At 37.7% G+C, this 23,144-nt stretch overlaps 1 long non-coding RNA gene across 2 annotated transcripts in view; it reads right to left on the bottom strand.

Annotated features, from left to right (window-relative positions):
* Nucleotides 1–23,144, bottom strand: part of LOC103279127 (uncharacterized) — a 39,192-nt gene that overhangs the window by 4,506 nt on the left and 11,542 nt on the right. For both annotated transcript variants that reach the window (XR_506578.2, XR_001730416.2), the window contains exons 3-6: nucleotides 20,831–20,950; nucleotides 3,630–3,746; nucleotides 2,535–2,584; nucleotides 50–245 (exon numbers count right to left, since the gene is read on the bottom strand). This is a non-coding gene — a long non-coding RNA (uncharacterized LOC103279127). The remainder of the gene's footprint in view (nucleotides 1–49; nucleotides 246–2,534; nucleotides 2,585–3,629; nucleotides 3,747–20,830; nucleotides 20,951–23,144) is intronic.

Genomic DNA, 23,144 nt, shown 5'->3' with positions numbered 1-23,144 from the left:
ATGGTCAGTTATAGTCCCATCTGTGCCATTCTTTTCCAACCAAACTTACCAACTCCCTTGCGAAGTCAACTAAGCAGCCTTCACACAGCCAAGGCAGTTTACACCAGGGCTAATCCTAATCTTCTTTATAAGGAGCTCTTCACAGACTGCTTTAAAGCGATTCCAATGAGACCACGCTAGTTTAAGTGATTTGCGAATTACTCCTTAAGACTGACAGAGTAGGCTCATTTTCCAGGAACCTATGCCTTTGGGGAGAATGAATGGAAATATTACACCACAACCCTATTTGTCTATTTGCCATCTTGGGAAAAGGGATATTCTGAATAATTTATTGTCTTATATAGTTTAAATATGTTTTATCTGGCCTTTCAAATTCTAAAACATTCCCAGTGAGGCACTGAATATAAAATTAGGATTAGCCAGCATGGTTTAATGGTGTGAAAAGCAGGCTACAACTCTAGAAACCAGAATGGCAAACCTCTTTGGGACAAATATCTCCAGGAAAACCTTGTGATAGGGTTATTGTAGGGTTACCATAGATTGAGAACAATTAGAAGGAACATAACACCAACAATCCCAAGAAATAATATGTAGGTTTGAGTTTTCAAAATGTACTTTCTGTAGTAAGAAAATCTTTAAAATTGCAATGTTACGAGAGTTGAAGGAAAGTATTGCCTCCATCTTCATTACCTGGGTTTGGATGGGGATATTTTAATAAATCAAATGCAGAAATAATCCTTAGAATGTGCTCTTTAACTACCATTATTCACTTTTCCATACATTTCTGCCAACAATGAACAAGTTTTCTGAAGCCGTCACAGAAGAAGTCGACACTCTGTTTCTGCAACCAGCGTCTCACAGTACCCATCGTGCACAGATAAGCTTAGCAATAATGTGACTCACACATTCTTGTGAAATGCCGATTATGCTTGAAATTTCTCTCTGAGTGATACAATGATCGTCCTGAATCAATCTGTCAACCTTTTGCTTGTGAAACCCGGTGATTGCTGTCAGAGGATGTCCAACTCTTTGTTTGTCATGCAAGTCAGATGTTTCCACCTCAACATCTTTAAACTTACCCAATGACACACAGGACTCACATCAACCCAATCACCATAAACAGCTTGCATTTTCTAATGAATCTCTTTTGGGGTGACACCTTCTGCTGTCAAGAATTCAGTGACTGCATGTTGCTTAAGTTGCATTGACCAACCGTCTGTGCAGGGTTCCATACTTCGCACTTTAACAACACAACCGTTCAATGCTAAGGCTTCCTGCCAAATGGAACTGTAGAGGAGAGTCTACTGAACAAGCCAGTATCTGCCGCATACCAGTACTGCCATCTGTTGAGGAGTTACGAAGGTGGAGGCATTACTTTTCATTCAACCCTCATATTTTCCTATAATATTACACTAATGCTGAGGTTGCAAGTCACTTTGAATTGTTCTAGAGAAGTAAGATTTATACTGCATGTGAATGTGCACATCTGAGACCAGATTCAAGAGTGTTTATGAAAGTACTTAAGTTCTCATCTAGGTACATGCTGTATCAAAGCGTAGCAATCATTCCTCAGTATAGAAACCATGCATGCACTTGCCATATTGACCTTCCCATTCAGAGAAGGGCAATGGTCATGTAAGAGGAACCTATGGCCAACAAGAATGGGTGACTGCTAGATTATGGTCCTGGTTTAGAGTCAATGGGCATAAACATTACACTGGATCTACTATGAATTCCTGCTCATAAGCACAGTCATACGTAAGACAAAGGACAATAACTACAGACACAAAATTTCCAGGCATGTTGAAGTCATGGGAAACTGTTTTGAAGCTGTTCTGTAGGGGATGTGGACAAACATTAATGCTTGGAAAAATTGAAAAAAATTCTTTATTTGTCCCCTTTAAGATGTAAATTATTGTGATTTTTCAGAAACATATGATATATACTGTGTTGAATTTGGTTTGGCATAAAATTTAAATCTTGGTCTATTAAATGGATAGCTTATTCAGACAATAGCAAACAACAAATGGAGTTTCCTTTTTAAAAAAAATATGTAATAAATGGTACAAAACTGTGGGGGAATCTCCTTGGTTTTACCATTTTATAAGGTTCAGGGGGAAAACAATAAAAAGGGAATAAAAAGGTTTTTAAAAATTTGCTTTTGGAAAGGGTGGAGATTCTAATGTCCTCTGTATGTGCACATACCATTCTCCCCTTTGAATCTCAGGCATGTGCTTCTATCCCATATCCTCACCAAAGATTATCTTGCATTCATGATACATGTCCTTCTGCAATCAAATACAAGGCCCTTTTAAACTACCATGTAGCACTATGATTTTACTATGGCAGCATCCTGTGGAATCCTGGGGTTTGAAATTTGTTGAATTTCAACAAAGTGGGGAATTTGAAATATCCCCACTTACTTTTGCAAATCCCAGGATTTCATAGTACAGAACCATGGCATTTATTTAGTGTGGTAAGATAAGTCAGGAAACATGTGTTATATCTGTTCCTTCTGTTGTCCAGATACTCACTACTCTTTTAAGTCCCTCTTTCTTCCTTCTTAGAATATTTTCTCTTGAACCTGGATTGGGCATATGAAATAAATGATACATTCCTTGCACAATAGGGCAACTGGTCAAAGTCTTGCTAATGTACTATACCTGTAGAATTATACAACAGTTGGTGGTGTCAGTAAAGGAAGAAGATAGTGACCAAGAAGTAAGTAAATGCATTGGAGAAATAGGTTCTTTGGTGCCAGCAGATTTTGTCTGCTTTTCCTTACCATAACAGTGCAGCACTGGAAAATGGTGATGGTGATGTTAATTATGATGACCTTCTTGTTCCCCAATGTTAAAACTCTAGGCAGCTTGCAAAAATTAAATTCTGCACAATTAAAAGCATTATAAAGACCCTAGGACCTCATCAGGCTGGACTTTAGCACAGGAGGTTAAACTACCAGCTGCAGTAAATCTTGTCAATCAAAGGTTGACAGTTTGAAGCTTGGGTCAGGGTGAGCTCCTGGCCTTTAGCCCAGCTTCCGCCTACCTAGCGGTTCAAAACCAAAATGTAAGTAGATAAATAGGTACTGTTAAAAGTGGGGAAGTATATAAGGCACCCATAAGGAAGGAGGAAAAGTTTACGATCAAGAAGGAAAAGTTTACGAACAAAAGCTCTTTGGCAGGGAGATGGAGCGACAGCACCCCACCCCACCTCCCCCGTGGCCAAAACTGAGCATAAGCCTCCACGATGCCAAAGATGGGAAAAGCCTATATACTGTATACCTCTAGCTATGCACAATTGTCTGTCTTGTCAGTGTATAAACAACATTGAATGTTTTCCGGATATGTATGTTCTGTGATCCGCCCTGAGTCCCCTTCAGGGTGAGAAGGGAGGAATATAAATACTGTAAATAAATTTTAAAAAGTCCTCTGTATGTGCCCTTCTTCCTTTCCCTATAACATAGGGAAAGGGTGGCAGATCAGGGCAAGGCATGTTAGTGCCCTGTCGCTTCCCCCATCAGACAAGGGAAAGCATGGCAAGGCACTTTGGCGCCCTGTCCTTTCGCCCATCAGACGGGGAAAACCTAAAAACCATGGGTAGCTCCACCCAAAACACAGAAGACTCACCTTGGTGATGAGGCAGCTTCTTCAATACTTCCTCGCTGCTTCATCCATCAATGGGGCAAGGCCACAGCCTGCATCATCTCATGGCATTCATCAGCATGGAAAGGACAAAAAAAACCCCTGCGTAATGAGTGGTAAGTTAAATCATAGAACAAATACTGTTACTGTGCAAAAACTATTTTAAAGTTACAACTGAACAATTCATAGAATCAAAAGCCTTTAAAACAAATCTATTAAAGGGGGGGGGGGACATAAAAATCAACCATGAAAAGCCCTTGCAGACAATTCATGAAAGCTTGTCAGAACATGACATTTTCATTTGTCAGTGGAAGAGCAAAAAAGAGGGATTCATCTTAATCTCCCAAGGTTATTATACTAGAGAAACCACAAGGTCTTTATACTAAAACTACGAGGGTGTTCCAAAGCCTGGGAACCATAATCTAGACCAGTGGTTCTCAACCTGTGGGTCCTCAGATGTTTTTGGCCTTGAACTCCCAGAAATCCTAACAGCTGGTAAACTGGCTGGAATTTCTGGAAGTTGTTTGGCAAAACACCTGGGGACCCACAGGTTGAGAACCACTGGTCTAGAGGAACCTCTCCTGTGTTCCTACCAAACATCACTAAGAATGAGGCCAGGGTGTCCACTGAAGATCTTAAAGCCCAAACAACATTATATAGATTGCCACACTACTAGCAAGGTTCATCAAGAAGATATTTGTCATTATTTAGATTAGAAGAAAGATTAAATCCTTCTTCTTTAATAACTAACTCCCTGGCTATGTAGAATGTTAAAAAGGGAATGAATGGAGAAGAGGGAGAAAAAGAAGAGAAACAGTAGTGAGTACAATCTGAATCTCCCTCATCATATCCATTTGGCTCTTACATAAAATAGTGGAATGCCTGTTATTTTTTAAATTTTGTAGCAGCTTTTAAATGCCAGATCAAATCTACCATCTTCTAGATGACACCTCCCTCCATTTGAATTTTTTCTTGTTTCTGACACTTGGGTCAACATATTTCTTAATTCGTTTTTTAAAGTGGTGAATACTTTTAGAAGTATGTTTAACAACTGCTCAGGAAACCTTTAATTGAAAGAGGTTACTACTAATTAAAGAATTAATCAGAGCCAATCGCTCTTTTGAAAGTAAAAGTATATTGCCATTTGCTCTGATTTTGCCTTTTCAGACGCTTGGTAACAGATATAAAACATAAGAATTATCCAGTCATTCAGCTGAATATGACAGTTCTAATTTTACATGGAAAAACCTAACTTTCAAGCTCATTTAGAATTAGTAATATGCATACAGTTTATATTCAGGGAAATCATGAATCCGGACATAACTGGGCAGATTTTGAACTGAGCAATTGGAGAGAAGATTTTAAAAAGAGTCACATTTGTCCTTCTTCAAATACACAGAATTGCTGAGTGAACCACACAAGTGCAGGCTGATGTTTTTTTTAAAAAAAACTTCACCACTCTGAGCAAAAAATAATAAAAGCAGCTGGCTCAGTGCTATACAAGAGCAGAATTTTAAAAAGTAAAAGCAATAAATCTTGGAAAAGGGAGAAAAGATTCATTGGAGTAATACCTAAAATACAACACTCATTTTTAGATAACTTACGCTATCACTGCCTTGACTAGAAGTTGGCTGGGTTATTCTGCTCATGGGGAGAGTGGTCTGGGGTTGTCTAAGGATGTTTCTACAATGGCACTACAATCCATCTTGGAACAAGTTTAAATGGAAATGGTCTCGCTACAGAGAGATTAGATTGACATATCTAGAACTGGTTTGTTTTGAATCTTTTACTGTGCTTCAGTGGGGGTAGGTGTCTACAATTCTACATTTTGTGGAACCGATTTTGCCCCAGATCTAGAATACGCAGGGATCAGCTGCAGCACATTTTTTTGGCTGTATTCAGACTTTTCTGCAATTTTTAAGTGTTGCATCACCTTTGATGTGTGTTGCAGCATGCATTGGCAGTGTGCCATTTTGTGGTCACCGTGATTTCAAGTCAGCTTCAAACTGTATGACAGTGTCAGCATAGAAGGACCCTAAAACTACCTTTCCAAAGTTCTTCTACCAACATAGTTGACTTTTAAAGAGGATTAGACTAGAGTGGACAATATACAATTCATGTGGGATCAGCTTGGAAAATATTGTGTGATTTAGCATTAGACACCACTGACTGTTCAAAACTCGTTGTAAAAATGTGAGGCTCACAGTTATAGTTAATATATTTAGAAGATTTTATTGAATATCTTTATTAAATTTATTGTTGCTTTATTATATACATTCACATCAAATTTATGACAAATCTGGCTGGTTTTACACAGGCACATAATGCAGTTTGGAACTGGCATGAAAAATGCCCTGAGACACCTTTGAGGCAGGATAAGGCTGCACAGTCCAGTTGTCCCAAAGCTGGTTTGACGCCGATGGTCATGGATATTGTTTCCACCCTCTTGCCACAACTATTTTGCTTCTCCCAAGTTCATTTGCCAGATACATGGCATGGAACCAGGAAGAGGAGTCCAAAGATCTTGTGACAGGTGTTTTTTCCCCCTTCTTGTGTGCAAAATAGGGGTGGCTGAGGGCAAGAAGGGACAGACATCCCCATCTCTGGGTTGCCTGAAACTGGGGAGCATGGGATGATTGTCAAACTACCCACCCAATTCCACATAGGAATCAGGGGTGGGTATCTGAACAGCCTGAATCCAAGGGAGAGCCTGAATCCTGGTCCAGGATTTATACTTTCCCATGCGTTTTTACAGCCACTTAAGTATATAGTTTGAAAGGGTTGGACAATAATGTTGTATAGGCTAAAGTATTTGAGTGACTGATGAAATCTTTGCCAGCCACTGTGGATGTATAAATATGAGAGGGTTAGGAACTACTGTACTTTCAGTATATAATGCAACCTTCCCCTTTTCCTGCTGCAGAAACAGCATAGAAGATAAGAGCTACATCAAGCACTCCTGTTTTGCCTGCCTTTTGGACTATAAGTACTTTTGCCTGAGGCCAGCCTTACCAGCACACTGGGCATGGCTCCTTACAACTGCTGCAGGGACAACTCAACTCCCAGCTGCCAGCCCCATTTTGTCTCTCTTCCTCCTTTGACTTCGACCTGAGAGGTCACATTTTGCCCTCTTTCCTGGCAAAATGTAGCTATTTAGATATTTTGTTATTTTTACCTTCTTACCTTCCTTAGTAGCTAGCTTAGAGAGCTAGTTAGCTCTAAGAACCTTTTCTATCTACAATGGATTTCTTTTTACCTCAATAAATTATTTTTGAACTTTCAAGGAGACTTTGCAATCCTTTGCCATCCTGTAGAGGGTTATTTTTGAGTCTAACCGCTCAATAGATTCCCAACAGTCACCGGACCCTTTAAGACTAGTTTTCAACCTGGGATCCCCAGAAGTTTTTGGCCTACAACTACCAGAAATCCCAGCCAGTTTACCAGATGTTTGGATTTCTGGGAGTTGAAGGCCAAAAATATCTGGGGATCCCAGGTTCAGAACTACTTCTTTAAGTGCTTGCTCTGCTCAGTGGCAGAAACATCCCAGGAGGTGAAAGCTTCTACATCAAGCCCTCCTGCTTTGACTGCTTTCTGGACTATAAAACATTTTGCCTGAGGCCAGCCTTACCAGCACACTGGGCATGGCTCCTTACAATTGTTGCAGGGACAACTCAACTCACAGCTGCCAGCTGAAGATAGCAATTTGGAAACTCCTGTTGGTTTAAAATACGGCAGCCAGATTGGTTACAGGAATGTCCAGGAATTAATATATTACATCCATACTAAAGTCACACCACTGGCTGCCAATTAGTTTCTGGGCAAAGTGCAAAGTGTTGGTTTAGACCAGGGGTCCTCAAACTTTTAAAGTGGAGGGCCAGTTTATGGTCCCTCAGATTGTTCAGGGGCCAAATTATCATTTGGAAAAAAAAATGAACAAATTCCTATGCACACTGCACATATCTTATTTGTAGTACAAAAAAAACCCCCAACAACAATCATTTATTTATTTATTTGCTAAATTTATACTCCATTCTCTCTCACCCCCAAGGGGACTCAGAGCGGCTTACAAGTTGTATGTATATACAATATACAGTAGAGTCTCACTTATCCAACACTCGCTTATCCAACGTTCTGGATTATCCAACACATTTTTGTAGTCAATGTTTTCAATACATCGTGATATTTTGGTGCTAAATTTGTAAATACAGTAATTACTACATAGCATTACTGTGTATTGAACTACTTTTTCTTTAAAATTTGTTGTATAACATGATGTTTTGGTGCTTAATTTGTAAAATCATAACCTAATTTGATGTTTAATAGGCTTTTTCTTAATCACTCCTTATTATCCATATTCGCTTATCCAACATTCTGCCGGCCCATTTATGTTGGATAAGTGAGACTCTACTGTATTATATTATTAGCATAGCACAATATTAGCATTATATATTACTATATTGTACTATACCACTATACCATATTATTATTGGTAATATTACATTTAATATATAATATATAATTAATATTATTATATTATACAATATTATTACATTGTATTATTATTATTATTATTATTATTATTATTATTATTATTATTATTATTATTAACTGCCCTGAGTCTCCTACTGGGTGGGAAGGGCGGGGTAGAAATACCGTAATAAATAAATATTGTATTGTATTACATTATAATATTATTATCAATATTATATGTATACACAATATATTATATTATTACCATAGCACAATATTAGTAAATGAATGAACAATACAATATTTAAAAATAAAAACAATTTTAATCAATATAAACATATCAGGATTTCAATGGGAAGTGTGGGCCTGCTTCTGCCCAATGAGATAGTCAAGTTAAGTAGGATTGTTGTTGTTGTGTGCCTTCAAGTAATTTCAGACTTTGGGCAAGCCTAAGTCTAAAACTGAGGGCGGGGGCCGGGTAAATGGCCTTGGAGGGCCGCATCCGGCCCCCGGGCCTTAGTTTGGGGACCCCTGGTTTAGACCTTTAAAGCCCCACATGGTTTAGGTCAAGCTTACCTACAAGATCACCTTCTCCCATACAATCCACCCCAAACACTGAGGTTCTCTGGGTGGGTGGGTATTCTAACCAGCCAGAACCCAACTGGTGACTGCCATGGCTGTGGAACAGCCTTCCAGAAGCGTTCTGACAGCTAGATCAGCTGTCAGAATTTAAAACACATTTGAAGACCTATCTCTTCTGGTAGGCCTACCCAGCTAATTTTAATCACAAATTTTAAACTTGCGTCTTATGTTTAATCTCTGTTCTATGTATTTTGTAGAAATATGTTTTAATATGTGTATTTTACAGAATGTTTTTAAGATGATTGTGTGTTTTAGTGATGTGGAGCCATGAGGTGAGGCAGATAAGAAATAAAATTATTATTATTATTATTATTATTATTATTATTATTATTATTATTATTATTATTACACTTTGCCCAACATTATTATCTTTTTTAATGAGTTGTTTCATCTCATGATATGTCCAAAGTACAATAGCCTTAGTTTAGTCATTTTGGCTCCAAGGGAATATTTTGTCTGGTCTTTTTGGCAGTCGCAGTATCCCCCAATACCAACTTATTTTACTAGCTATTAACAACCCAGGTAACTATAAACCTAAATTATATGAAGAGAGAAAAACCCTGCTAATATAAGTGTGTGTCCTTTAAGTAGAAAGAGTCTAAGTTGACCACCTTAGGTAGTATATTGTTCTTTTCCTCCTCCAAGTAGGCATAATTTCCAGAACCCCTGACATCAGCAGAAACAGAAACTTTCCTTCATTCTCCAAACTCGGCTTCTCTTTCCTGAGGTCAGCTGAAATAAATACTGCTAGTTTGCTCACTTACTACCTTTCAAGGAAAATAAATCATTAAGTTAACTCCTTAAGTCAATTTGGCTCACTGCTCGACAAATTTATCTCTGTCTTAAACATGGGAGCAATAGCACGAGATAGCAATTACTCCAAAAGCCACTGTTCTTTAACACTTTCTAGGCTAACACTGACACAGATGTGACCATTTCTGATGTTTCCAACCAATGCTCAGGAAAATACTTTTTTCTTTTTCTTTCTTTCTTTCTTTTTGCTTCCTCTTTCCAGCTTATAAAACATGGCTCAGGCTTACCCATTTCACTTTCTGGCGGCAAAGCAGATATTGATGTAATTTGCCAACTCTCAAAAGCTAAAGATCAATACTGAAGTGTTGGTTTTTTTTTTTTAAATCAATGTAGCTTGGGATTTTTGCTACACGAAGCACTGGTTTCTTCGAAATGACAGGAAAGTATGATGGAGCAAATCGAGGGGTGAGAGTGGGGGGGGAAACCAACTGGTTTTGTAGGAAGAAAAGTTGAAAAAAAAATAAATGTAAGTTTTGTGTTGACATAATCCAGGTTAAATCTAAAGAAGAAAAATACTTACTTTTGTCAAATGAGCGGCTATTTTATCACTCAGAGAATGTCACATCAATTGTAAAGCCATCAGCCTCCAGGCTTGTTGGTGATTGCTTCATATTTACTGTTAGTCCAGCCATGGAGATGGTACTTTTACAGTCTTTGGACAGACTAGAGAGTGTGACATTTAAAGTGTTGATTTTTGCAGCACTTATGTTAATTGTTGTAATTTTCCTGATGAACCACCATTCTGGTTGCCTGATGCAGCCAAGATAGTTTTACATTTTCTATGCAGGCCTCCTTGCCATTTGGTCTGTGTAGTGTCAGCTTCGAGTGCTACTGAAAGCAGACAAAATTGCAAGCAAATTGCATCAGATTGCCAACATTGTGAAAAGGTAAATTGCTTGCAAATCTATTTAAACCACTGCCCTATTTTCATCAGCTTCAGTACTTGGTATTCATGATTGCTTAATTGGTGACCTTTCCTATTGTGTAGTGCTTTATGGTGTAATGGAAAGCGATCTTTACCAAACCAATTACCCTTTTTTTCTCAGCACTACATTATTGCTGTGATTGCAACTGCCAGTCCTTTGTAAATGAACTTTCTGATTTCAATGATGTTTTTAAAATGTAAGATAGAAAAAAGTGGCATTCATATTGTGTGATGTTCTATTTTGAAGCCTCTTTGTAGTCACCATTGTCTGGGAAAATGGACTGAAGGGTTACACAGTACCTACAAATATCCATGTAACTATTATTAATATTATTATAATGTCTTCCTTTGTAGCACAGCTCAATTAGGAAAGGATAGGAGAAATATTTTGTCACTCTGTCAAGAGCACAGGAAGTGCTTTTGAGGCTTCTTTTTGACACATACATTATCTCCACTAATAATACAAGATTCCTTTTGAAGGAGTGGGAATAAGTGTACAAAACTCCACGAAGTCCCCTTTTTGCAAAAAATCAAAAAATTTCCGTCATATAAAAACATTAAATAGACATATTAGAATCCTGTGATATCAGAGAGTTGTGTATATTAAAATAGCATGGGCGGCATAAAGTGGGGATAAATTTGAATGGTTCCTAAGTCTAAATAGTAGGTGCCAGCTATGCCTTCCATAAATACAGAGAATGTTGAAAGGCACACATATTATATTTAGATATTCATACACCATTATTAGCAGTTTGATTTCAGCAATAAGTGTCCATTTGTTTTGAACATTTGAACTGATTTTATGCTACAAAAAAAGAAACTCCCCTCTAAATTACTTTGCTTGTATCTTTGTAACGTATAATGTGACAGTGCCGAACTCGAGCGAGTTTTCGTCTTGTGTATTTGTTTACACAATGTCAGAAATTATACCATTACTCATAAGTGGCAATGCAGAAAACCTCTACAAGTAATTTAGTCATGCTCTAATAGAGTAGGGAAGGTAGTAAATGGATACATCATTATACCCCCTGCAGGCATGAATTCTACTGCGGCAAACAAAACAAAACAAAAAATGGGAAGGGTTCTTTTATTTTTATTTTTTGGGGGTCCTCAATTTGAAAGAATAATTAAGCAAGTCCTTTGACGAGACTTTTGGGAAAAAAACTTGGGTTCTATCAAGGAACACAATTGTTTTTGTGCTCATCACACAAGCAGGGCTATTAATATTTATTACTGCTGGCTATTCTAGTCTGTCAGGCAAGATCCACAGAAGAAGAAACAATGGGAAGGAGTCTTGTGGCACTTAAAGACAGATGGATTTATATGGCCTGAGCTTTACTGGACTTAATAAAATGGGCTGGTTTTGATGCAAGCTATTAGCACAGTTTCCCCTTTGGAAATAATAAGAACAATGCTGGGCTAGGATTGCCATAAAAGGAAAGAAGGAAGACACAAGGAAGAGAGCTATAAATAAATAATATACAGAATAAGAGTGAAATGTTTGATCCTTTTTGATCCTTTGTGGAAGTACAACACCTAGCAGATTATAATAATACTATTATTATGACAAGGACTCGGAGCAATGGGCGCAAATTATAGGAAAGGAGATTCCATCTGAACATTAGAAATAACTTCATGACTGTAAGAGCTGTTCAGCAGTGAAACTCTCTGCCTCAGAGTGTGGTTTAAGCTCCTTCCTTGGAGGCTTTTAAAGAGAGGCTGGATAGCCATCTGTCAGGGGTTCTTTGAGTGTATTTTTCCTGCATGACAACTTCCTTCCAACTTCCTTCCTTCCAACTTCCTTCCAGAACATCCAGTAGCAAGGAATGCTGGAAATTGCAGTTCAGCAACATCTGGAATGTCCCACAATTTCTCATATTAGTGCAACCATCTGTGACAGGTTATAGAATGCACTACTACAAGGAAACTATTTTGGGCTCCATTGCAGCAGTAAATGTTTGCCAAACTTTCTGAGATCATGCTTATGGGAAAGTTGAGTAAATTTCTAGCTGAAGCTCTTACAAATAGTTGCAGAGATTTCTCCCACAGCAACCTATACTTGCCACCAAATGTGCACTTAATTTGTTGTTGTTGTTTGCTGGTTTCCACTCTTGCAACTCCAGTACCACTTGCTACTAAATGAATCACTACTCCTTTGTTTGCTTTTGCAATTGCACTGCCTTGCTGCTTGACTATATTTAGGATATTTGAAAAAAAAATGACTATTCCAACTTTTTCAAACCTGATGCTCTGAAGACCAACTAGACTATACCCCCCGAAAATTCAACAGCTGCTCTCAGCAGAGGATGCTGTAGGATTATGGAAACAGTAGTCCAAAACATCTGGAAAACAACAGGTTGGAAAAGGCTGGCCACTTGTTGAGCCTTTATGTAAAAAATAAAATAAAAATACCAACGTGTTCAGGCTTTTGAGTCATTCTGATATGTCCTTGTTTACTATCTGGCCATGAGAATGGCAGAGATTACTATCTCCAGTGCAACTGGAAACATTTTTGAGCTGAATGTATTGCTGATAATCCTAGAATTTTCAAATGTCAAATTCTAGATCTCAACACAGTCTTGCTCCTTGGTCCAACTTTCACAAATATGACCCTCAAAAGGAAGCTAAACATGAAATGACATGCAGCTACCACGCCTGCAAGAAGGATGATCAAGGTCACTCTTTGGGGCTTTGGTACCAGGGCTGATCTCATACTTTTGGTCCTGTGTTACGGTGAAATGAAGGCATCTTTCTGTGGTTTTCCTGATGTGCTCCAGATTTACATTTTCCAACTTCTTTGATCAGATAACATCCCAATTTGCAATAATGCATGTAAATTGGGTGACTATAATGGGAGAAAGGCAGAATATCAAATACTTGACTAAGCAATAAAATGAATTTACTTACACCTACTTCTCTGATGTTAAAGTACTTTGGATATTAACCAGCTATGACTTTTCTTCTGATAGGTACCACAATAGTTCATATTTCTGTACTAGATATCCTGCATACATACTGCTTTTAGGCAAATGTTATGAACCATATAGAAGTTATATTCAAGCAAATCACTATGGTATATAAATGAACCACAGTATGCCCATTTTATCTATGAATTGGATATTCACAGTTTTGCTTAGCCATGTTACAAACAACAAAAACCTTCCAGAAGTGTTTGCAAACTTCTCTAGGTCCTCCAATGTGATTCAGTGGTATGCTTCCAGCACAAGTATAAGAAAAATATGTCCACAATTACATACTTGGAAACTATGGATAATTGTGAACTTGTATAAGATTCACTCTTATACATGGGTATATACCCTGTTTCCTCTAAAATAAGACATCCCCAGAAAATAAGACCTAGTAGAGGTTTTGCTGAATTGCTAAATATAAGGCCTCCCCCAAAAGTAAGACCTAGCAAAGTTTTTGTTTGGAAGCATGCCTGTCGAACAAAGCACCAGAGCATGCAGGATCGGTAAATGTAGGTACCATAAAGTGTTGTACATGGAAATATTGGTAGTAACAAGAAATTCTTGATAGGATTCACAGTTTGTCTGGTTATGCTGGTTTATGATGACAACTACTGTACAGTATATAATAAATGTTCATTTTTCTGTTCAACAATAAATGTGAATTCTTCTTCATGGAAAAATAAGACATCCCCTGAAAATAAGACCTAGAGCATCTTTGGGAGCAAAAATTAATATAAGACACTGTCTTATTTTCGGGGAAACATGGTACCTGAAACTGTGGATAACAGTTAAATCTATATTTTGATTATACTTGGGCTTTTGGAATGAATCCTCATGATCTTTCTTCCTTTGTCAACTCACTTTAAATTAGCATAAATTGTGCTCGAAGTGGAAATGTAGTCTCTGTATGCAATTAATAGGGATGAAAGGAGAGTTGGGGGATCACATTCTGAGAATGTATCCCCCATGGATAAGGTGGGCATACAGTTTTGTTAAACTCTGTATGCATTGTATTAGAACAAAAATATTTTAAAAACTGAACCTGAAAAAAATGCCTTTAGCAAAAAAACAAAACTGCATTCATCTAACAATCAATAATTCATAATTGCTAGTATGAGTCACAGTTTAGTAAAGAAACTGTAAGAAACCAAAGTAAAATGTTTAAACATATTTCTGCTATTTGACTTGTGTTCATTTTAGGATTGAATAATACTGTATGTTTCAAGCAACTCTTCAAATGTTTCCCATCAGTTCAGGGTTGGGGACACAAAAGCACAACCAATAAGGAGCTCTGCATTTATTTACACAGTGCAACCCCCATATCTGCCTGGACATAAATAAGTGAAATCTTGGATAATAGCAAACGTTATCATTTTAACAGATTTTACTAGTTGCATAAGGCAACAAAAACCAACACACAATAGATTAGACTATTAAAAAAGAATTTCAAACATTAAACATATCTCCTGACATAAACTCCATATACACTGCTGTATAATTCAGTTTAAACGGCATGATAATGGCCAGTGTAGATTCATATAATGTAGACTGAACTGCATTGAACAGGATTATATGAGTCTACACTGCATGTAATCCAGTTCAATGCAATTACAGTAGAGTCTCACTTATCCAAGCTAAGCGGGCCGGCAGAAGCTTGGATAAGTGAATATCATGGATAATAAGGAGGGATTAAGGAAAAGCCTATTAAACATCAAGTTAGGTTATGATTTTACAAATTAAGCACCAAAACATCATGTTATACAACAAATTGGACAGAAAAAGTAGTTCAATACGCAGTAATGTTATGTCGTAATTACTGTATTTACGCATTTAGCACCAAAATATCACGATATATTGTAAACATTGATTACAAAAATGGCTTGGATAACCCAGAGGCTTGGATAAGCGAGGCTTGGATAAGTGAGACTCTACTGTACTCTGCATTCTAAAACTGGATTATATGGCAGTGTAAATGGGGCCATAGTATTTGCAAAGAAACTTATGACACTGTAGAATTAGTGCAGTTTGGTGCCACTTTAACTGCCATGGCTCTGTTCTATAGAATCATATCAAGGAGTGCTGCTGTCTCACAAAGCTCCAACTCCCAGGATTCCATTGCATTGAGCCATGGCAGTTAAAGTGGTGTAGATGCAACTGTAGTCAAGCCCATACTTCATTCATCCCATAACACATAATGGAGCCCAGGAAAAAGTATGCCAAATGGGATGGAAATGGTCAAGGGAGAACCGCAAAGAAACAGAAATTGGCAAGTTAAGCTGTTTCTATGGCTTTGTTCTTGTCCAGTATTTTTTTCCAGGTATTGTGTCTGTTGTACATATAATGGCCTTCTTGGCTTGGCTTGCCAGGAAATGACTGGATTCAGCTCTTCTGCATTTTGCTTTAGTTCAAAAGTTGCTGGAAGCCAGATAAGTGAATCGTTTCTCACTGCCAACCAACAACTTGGTCTTAAAGAAAGTCATGAATCATATGTGTGATCTCCACTTCCTGTTACATGACATTCTGAAAAGCATAGATCTAAAATGGAAAGCAGGAGGGAAAAAGAGAGAAAGACCACACTACAGATGAATTGATGCAATCAAGAAAGCTATGGATCTGTGATTGCAAGACATGAGCAGAGTAGCTGAAGACCAGGAATATCTCATTCACATGGTCACCTTAAATCAACATTAACCTGATGGTCAACAACAACAATGATGACGATGACAATAACAACAACAACAAATAATAATAATAATAATAATAATAATAATAATAATAATAATAATAATAATAATTTTAGCAGAAAGCTTAACTACACTTTACATTAAACATACTACTTGTTGCAATGTTGGTTAAAAAAGAAGTTAAACACCGGGCTGTGGCACAGGCTGTTGAGCAACCAGCTGCAGCCAGCTGCAATGAATCACTCTGACCAGGAGGTCATGAGTTCGAGGCCAGCTCGAAGCTCCGTGTTTGTCTTGTCTTTGTTCTATGTTAAATTGCCTCTGCGTCTGTCTGTCTCGGTCTCTGTTCGATGTGTTTATGGGCATTGAATGTTTGCCTTATATGTGTAATGTGATCCGCCCTGAGTACCCTTCGGGGTGAGAAGGGCGGAATATAAATACTGTAAATAAATAAACACTAATCTGGATTGAGAATACTCTTCCCTCCTTCCTGCATTCATAAAATGCCCCCCTTAAAAAAATCCCACTATCTCAAATAATGACTTTTTCTTCACTGTTTGTAGTTGGAAGGATTTTTAAAAATACACATCTGCAGCATGAAGACAACAGCTTAGTTTGCATCACTGCACACATTGTGGTCATAAACCAGAGTGGGGTCCTTTCACACTACTTAATTGTAGTACTATATTCTAGTTTAACTGTCATAGCAACATCTCATGGAATTCTGGAATGTTTTAGTTCGGGGAGGCACTAGAGCTCTCTGGCTGAGAGTTTGACCCCTCATGGCTTCTATGTGGGTCCCCTCCCCCTAAATTTGCTTTAAGTGGCACTTTTGAAATCGCGGAAGTCCAGTTTTCAATTATGGAAACTATCAATTATGGCAACCAAAATTCTTCTTTAAATACTGTAAAGGAGTAACAATGTCTACTCATATAATATTATAAGAATGTTGTTATTGAATTACTAAAAGGCATTATTATATTATCAGTCAATTGTAAGTTGTGGCAACCAAAGGGATAGGATCACTTATAATGCTTTCTGCAAATTTAAGGAAAAATTGGGTTATAATAAATTGTTCCAGAGCTTTCTAAAAGACAAGCAGTACTTCCTATAATTGGATGGATGGATGGATGGATGGATGGATGGATGGATGGATGGATGGATGGATGGATGGATAGATAGATAGAAGAAATAGCACAATTTCAAAAGTCAAAGTTTTATTTAAGTAGAAAATACAGCCACAGCAAAGCAGTGATATCTCAAAATTGTGCTGTTCCCAATGATTAAATTTAATTTAAAAATAGTACCATGATGAAAGGATCAGGCAGCAGGATTTTTGCAGAAGACTGGAGCATGAATGCTTACTACAAGATCGCCCCTAGTAGGAACACCCATTCCTCTATGTCTCTTTTTTTTAATCGTATGAGAAGCGACTTGAGAACATACTGCAAGTTGCTTCTGGTGTGAGAGAATTTGCCATCCACAGAGACCTTGCTCAAGAGACGCCTAGATATGTTAGCTGGGAGGTTTCACTTATGTCTCCTCTAGCTAGAGCTGACAGACGGTAACTCACTCCGTCTTGTGGATTTGAACCAGCAACTTTCAGATCAGCAATCCAACCTTCAGGCCCGCAGTTCAGCTGGCACAAGGGTTTAACTCATTGCACTACCGAGGCTCCTTCTCTATGTCACAGAAACTTTTGTGGGGACCCTGTGCCCCTAACATCAACAAATATGGAGAGCAAATTAGACATATTCAATTTTCTATCCTATCTGGCCTTATCCAAACCAGTAGCAATCTGTGGTGTTAGTTCAGCACCTTCCTTGCTTTTTTCTTTTTTACTAAGATGGAAAGGAAAAGCAGCTCTGGAAGCCATCCATGTATTTTGACATCACCTGCCGAATCTAGTGTAAACTCTAGATACGAAGATTTTTCAGCTTGGTAAAGCTCAAGTTTGACCATCTGTGTAATTAGTCAAGCAAACCCAAACCTGTGACAAATATCAAATTTGCAAAAGCAACTACCCAAGTAGTTTTATACATTTTTGGCAAGACTGATGTTTTTTCAAAGCAAATTTTAATTCATCTTGATATATGTCTTTCAGTTCTAATTATAACATACTATGTATCTAACTCTCAGTATGCTACCACTCAGATGAAATCTGTTCTTTAATTTACTCTTGCTCATTCTTTTCAAAGGAGATGCATGGACATTTTCAGTTAAATCAATAGGAGCTATGGACTTTATTACACAAAGCTGCCCTCCCACGGCATTTGTGTGATTAAACCCAGGAATATACAGGGATGACCACACTTCGTATCGCATATATGTAGTTCCACAATTGTGACACTTCAAAGATTTCCTCTTGGAGAGGAATTCCGCATTTCCACAATTCTGTAGATGAGTAATTTTTTCAATTTTTTTAAAAAAAGCAGACAAGTTTGCCATTGTCCAGATTATGAATTATAGACATAAGATTACTTATCATTACTTTAATTTAACCATTGGGCAAGCCATTTTTGACAAATTGATTTTTTTTTTTTAAAAAAAATATTCTTTTTAGAAATCAGGTTGAAAACAAACTTTCTTTTTCTACACAGCCCTCCACTTGGTACAACTTCCTTATCCTTTCCTCCAAATTCTTCTTACAATCCTAGCAACCTATAGTTCCTTATAAGACATAGTTTATTAGTTAGTGACGGAAAATAAAGAATTCTTAATTACATATCTGGTAGCATCACAAAACAAGCTCTCTAATTACTGTTAGTGAGGCCAGTGATAAATTTGTCCTGTCTACCAATGTGTTGTCTCTCCATTGATTAATTGTTTCTATGTTTGTGTGTTAGTGTAGTGGTGTCCTGGTTATTAGAACATTAGATTATCAATTCATTTATAGCCATCAATTACTCAGCTGTTTTCTAAAGAATTATTGTAATGAAAATAAACATGGGGGAATGATTTTAATATTCCTTGTTATTCTCTCCCTCATCCTCCCATGTGTCTCTTGCGATATTAGCTATGCAACTTTAAAAATTGATTTTCACATTATTGTACTTCTGAGAGGTACAATAATCACTGGGAATTCGTCACGTGTGATTCAGTGTCTTTCCTCCATCATTCCTTAGGGGAATTGAGATGATCCTCAGAAGATGGTCCACAAAAATAAAATGAGTTTTCTGATGATAGTGGAGACCAAAATCCACTGCTTGTGGTAATATGAAAATAACCAAATAAACTCAATGTATATATTACAATAACATATATCCAAAAAACAGGACTGTTCCAATCACATAGAAGTAGAAACCAGCGGTTCTTCTCTCGAAGTATAAGGCCAAGTTTTTCATGTGAGTAAATGTCCTGTTCTTTATTACATATGAGTAGACTCCAGTTCTCATATAACTTGACTCAAACCTGCAACCGGTTTCGACTCACATGAGTCTTCGTCAGGCGGTTGGGTCTACAAATAATACATATCATAAATATATACATGCAATTAAATAATTTGTACAGAAGGTTTACGAAAAAGTATATTCAGGCACTTTACTTACGTCAATAGTCAACAAAGGTTCAACTTTTGAGGTGAGAAATTCACCATCAGTTTTCTGAATAGGTGGATCCTAAGGGGACATAGATAGTTGCTAAAGGTAGTATTACATTATGACATGAATAATAGAACATATGTAGAAGAATATAAAATCTGTGAATCCAAAGAAGGCTATGATACTCACAGTTTGTCTTTATTAAACCATGTACTCTACAAGGAGTTTTATTCTGTGGCGAATATAGGATAGAAATGGCTCAAACCATTGTTAATGTAGCTAATCCATTGGTCAGGTGATGATAATATCATTATTGGTTCAATAATTTTTTTACCTAGGGGTAAAGCCTACTCTGTTACAAAAAACATTCATATGAATTGGTGTTATTTAGCCCTTTTGGATGTTCTGTTTGCAGGGTAAAGATCCAGAAGGATTCCCGTTGTAAGAGTTTAGTTTGGAAATCCATGTCTCTGGGTGGAGTAACCACCTCTAAAATCTGTACTTGAAAAGATTCAGGGCTATGGTTCAGGTCCACAAAATGCTTATATAGGATAGAGTCCATGGAGTGTTTCCTGATCTTACTCTTGTGTTCAATGATCCTGAGCTTGATCTCTCTGCTTGTTTGGCCAATATAAGGTTGCAGGTTTGAGTCAAGTTATATGAGAACTGGAGTCTACTCATATGTAATAAAGAACAGGACATTTACTCACATGAAAAACTTGGCCTTATACTTCGAGAGAAGAACCGCTGGTTTCTACTTCAAGGCGATTGGAACAGTCCTGTTTTTTGGATATATGTTATTGTAATATATACATTGAGTTTATTTGGTTATTTTCATATTACCACAAGCAGTGGATTTTGGTCTCCACAGTTTTAGGGGAACCCATTGTTCTTTTAGGTATCACTCAAGCTTTTCTTATGATAGACCATATTGTCAATAAGAAATTAGGAATATTGTAAATTAGATATCTGAAGCTTCATTCCTTCTGATTGGAGTGAGAAATGTAAAACCCCCTGGCTTTTGTTGGACTGCAAATCCCAACAGTAGAGCAATAACTCCTAGAAGTTGAAATTCTGGACAATTTGCATCCCTACTATGCATGTTTACCTGAAGGTACATATCATGAAAGTAGATAGTGCTTACCACTATCATTGTATAGTCTTCATTGATGACTAAGGCCAGGATCATCCATCTCAGTGTAGAAATGTTGGAGCAGATGGCCTGAAGGATCAAACTGCTGAACACTTCCTTTTTCTTTCAAACCTTTGGAAAATGATTGTGCATTTATTCAAAAATGTGTGCATCTTTGTGCATCCTCCGAACCAATACAACCTTTTCTTCATATATTTATTCATCCCTAAAAGTCCAGAATTACTTTTTAAAATAATTAATTAATGATAACGCTGATTTAGCATTTCACTTACAAGCCTTGTTATATTGGGCATTAGAAGTTCACATTCAATCAATATATCTGTTCCGAACTTGTGATCATATTCTGACCCAGTTGGTTTTGGCTTCGTTGGTACTGTTGACCTTGCTGGCATTATTGGCTGGATAATATTTTAATAATTACTTTACAAGAATGTTACTGTTGTTTATATAATTTATGTCTAATGTCTGCTATGATAGATTGTTTTTTGGGGACATGGTTGTTTGTTTCATGTTTTTTATTTATGAATCGGATCTGGCATTGAATGTTTGCCATCTTTTGCTGGGAATCCGCCCAAAGACTCCTCGGGGAGAGAGGGTGGAATATGAATAAAGTTTTATATTATATTATGTATAACTGCTGAAACTTATGTTCTGAGTTCTGACTCTACATTTGTCAAGCAACATCTATACTTATGTTTCAGATAAAGGCAAAGAGAGAATGATTTTTCACACAAGGATGTGATCATGAAAGATAACCATTTGAACGTTTACTCACATTGACTCTGACTTTCTCTTCCTGTGAACATAGTCTTATACATGAATTCCTTTGAGAAGGTCCTCAACAACAGCTACAGAATTCTAGGAAGCAGTCAATATTCAGAGATTGTTGTGGCACAACCTGGACAATGCTGAGGTACAGTGCAGCTAAAAAAGCGGCTTCTGGCTGAATGCAGGGTAGAAAGGAATATTGTGCACTTTCTCTTAACTGTTAAGAATCCCTCACTTGCATGTTCTCACCACGTGCAAAATTAACAAGAGCTGAGTATATTGCTTTTTGCTATCAAACAGTTATTTTCATAACTTTTGAACAGTCTAAGATGCAGTAACTTTGCACAAATTATTATCGCCAGCAAAATATTCTTACTCATTGAGATCAACATTTCTAACTTTAAATATGTTTGGATGGATTTTAACTGTGAATTTTTTAGTACTGTTTGTGTTTAATTCTGTTTTCATATTTGTGTATTTTAAATTGTATATTAATGCTTTTATGTCAAGCCACTTTGAGTCCCCTTTGGAAGAGATAAAGCAGGGTATAAATAAATATAATAATGTATGACTGCCCATCTGTCATAGAATCATAGAATAGTAGAGTTGGAAGAGACCTCATGGGCCATCCAGTCCAACCCCCTGCTAAGAAGCAGGAAATCGCATTCAAAGCACCCCCGACAGATGGCCATCCAGCCTCTGCTTAAAAGCCTCCAAAGAAGGAGCCTCCACCACAGCCCGGGGGAGAGAGTTCCACTGTCGAACAGCTCTCACAGTCAGGAAGTTCTTCCTGATGTTCAGGTGGAATCTCCTTTCCTGTAGTTTGAAACCATTGTTCCGTGTCCTAGTCTGCAGGGCAGCAGAAAACAAGCTTGCTCCCTCCTCCCTATGACTTCCCTTCACGTATTTGTACATGGCTATCATGTCTCCTCTCTGACCACTTGTGTTCTGCTCATCCCTCCCTTTCTCCTTCTCGCAAAAGTTCATTTCTTTAGGTAAAGGTAAAGTTTTCACCCTGATATTAAGTCTAGTCGTGTCCAACTCTGGGGGTTGGTGCTCATCTCCATTTCTAAGCCAAAGAGCCGTCATTGTCCATATACACCTCCAAGGTCATGTGGCTGGCATGACTGCATGGACTGCTGTTACCTTCCCGCCAGAGCAGTACCCATTGATCTACTCACAGGATTACTGTATGTTTTCTGGGCTATATGGCCATGTTCCAGAACTTCTGGAACATGGCCATACAGCCTGGAAAACATACAACAACCCTGTGATCCTGGCCATGAAAGCCTTCGACAACACAGATCTACTCACATTTGCATTTTTTTTCCAAACTGCTAGGTTGGCAGAAGCTGGAGCTAACAGCGGAAGCTCACTCCACTCCCCGGATTCGAACAGGTGACCTTTTTGTCAGCAAGCTCAGCAGTTTAGCTTGCTGTGCCATCAAGGGCTCCTTTCTTTAGTGCTGCACATATCCCTGTGAGGACATCATGGTCCCCCATGGGTCTGTGGACCACAGGTTAAGAACCATACGGAT

Source organism: Anolis carolinensis, chromosome 6, assembly GCF_035594765.1.
Source record: "Anolis carolinensis isolate JA03-04 chromosome 6, rAnoCar3.1.pri, whole genome shotgun sequence".
NCBI classification, from domain to species: Eukaryota; Metazoa; Chordata; class Lepidosauria; order Squamata; family Dactyloidae; genus Anolis; species Anolis carolinensis.
Note: the sequence above shows the minus strand (reverse complement) of the source record. Positions and strands in the feature narration are given on the sequence as shown.